The sequence below is a fragment of the Ranitomeya imitator genome, chromosome 5 (assembly GCF_032444005.1).
Source record: "Ranitomeya imitator isolate aRanImi1 chromosome 5, aRanImi1.pri, whole genome shotgun sequence".
NCBI lineage: Eukaryota > Metazoa > Chordata > Amphibia > Anura > Dendrobatidae > Ranitomeya > Ranitomeya imitator.
In genome coordinates this window covers 108277170-108278757 of record NC_091286.1, presented here as the reverse complement: position 1 = coordinate 108278757, position 1588 = coordinate 108277170, and the positions used below count along the sequence as shown (strand labels likewise).

The window sequence follows — 1588 nt, the reverse complement described above, 5'->3', positions numbered from 1 at the left end:
GCTGCCAGGGCACCGCGCGCTGCCCGTCCATACCACCCAGAGGAGGAGGTCCGGCGCCCACCTTCGATCGGGCTTTGCCCTCTCGTCGCCGGAGGCAGCCCTGTGTCTCCACAGACAGCCTCGCGGCACGCTTCGGGGGGAGTGACAGAAGGCCTTGGGGGGACGTAAGGGAGAAAGGAGGGGAGGGCAGCTGGGTGCAGAGCCTCGGGCCTCCCTCGATGTCACCCTTGCGACGGGACCCCAGCCACGCCACGGAGGCGATCGACAGAGGGGCGACCCTCAGACAGGCGTAGCCCCGGGAGCAACCCAGGGCCGCAAGGTGCGTTCGAAGTGTCGATGATCAATGTGTCTTGCAATTCACACTAATTCTCGCAGCTAGCTGCGTTCTTCATCGACGCCTGAGCCGAGTGATCCACCGTTAAGAGTCACGCTTTCTGGGTCTGGGACACTCGGAGGCGTCCCCTTTTCACTCTCGTGTCGGACGGCCGCAAAAGACTGGGGTGCTTCGAAGGGTGGTTTTCCAATCTCGGCCCTGTTGCCCCGGGCGCTCGGCCTCCCCATCCCTCCCTCCGGCGGGGAGGAGAACGAAGGAGGGCTCGAGGCTTCTCGACCTACCACCCGGACCCGCGTACCCTGGGGAGGGGGTGCGCGAGCGCACGGGAGAATGGTACCCGGGACGGCCTGCGTGCGGGGGGCTTCTGTTTTTCCTCGGTGGGCGGCGGCAGGGCAAAATAGTTGGCGCGAGGCCAGGCAACTTTCCTGGGCGATGGAGCGAGAGGGGCTCCCCGCACCCTCCCAACATCGCCTGTTATGATCTGGTGGTTTAGGAGCAACATGGGACGAGCTCTGAAGGAGGTGGTATCTGTACTGACCGCAAACCCTGAACCTAGCAGCGCAACTAGAAATAGCCGTGGGGGTACCTGACACTCCCTAGACCCTTCGGCACAGCCTAAGATCTAACTTCCCCTAAAGACAGAAACAGGAAACCTATCTTGCCTCAGAGAAAATCCCCAAAGGAAAGATAGCCCCCCACAAATATTGACGGTGAGAGGAGAGGGAAATAACATACGCAGAAATGAAATCAGATTTTAGCATAGGAGGCCATACTAGCTAGATAGATAGGACAGGACAGGATACTGTGCGGTCAGTATAAAAACTACAAAAAATCCACACAGAGTTTACAAAAATCTCCACACCTGACTAAAGGTGTGGAGGGTAAATCTGCTTCCCAGAGCTTCCAGCCTAACTGAATAAATCCATACTGACAAGCTGGACAAAAACATAGAATGTACCGAACAATGAAGTCCACAACATGTGGACAGAAAAGAGCAAGCAAGGACTTATCTTTGATGAACTGGTCAGGATATCAGGGAAAACCAAGAGAGATGTGAATCCAACCAGGAACCATTGACAAGTGGAACAAGCTGAAGGGGAGAGCCAGGCTAAATAGCCGAGCAGAATAGACAATTAGTGGAAGCAGCTGCTGACTGCTAAATCTAAGGAGCAGCCATTCCACTTAAAACCACCGGAGGGAGCCCAAGAGCAGAACTCACAAAAGTGCCACTTACAACCACCGGAGGGAGCCCAA

At 56.4% G+C, this 1588-nt stretch overlaps 1 non-coding gene across 1 annotated transcript; it reads right to left on the bottom strand.

Moving 5' to 3' along the window:
* Positions 1–273: 273 nt before the first annotated feature.
* Positions 274–427, bottom strand: LOC138640030 (5.8S ribosomal RNA). The gene has a single exon (XR_011313552.1). It is a non-coding gene; the product is annotated as a 5.8S ribosomal RNA (ribosomal RNA).
* Positions 428–1588: the final 1161 nt, after the last annotated feature.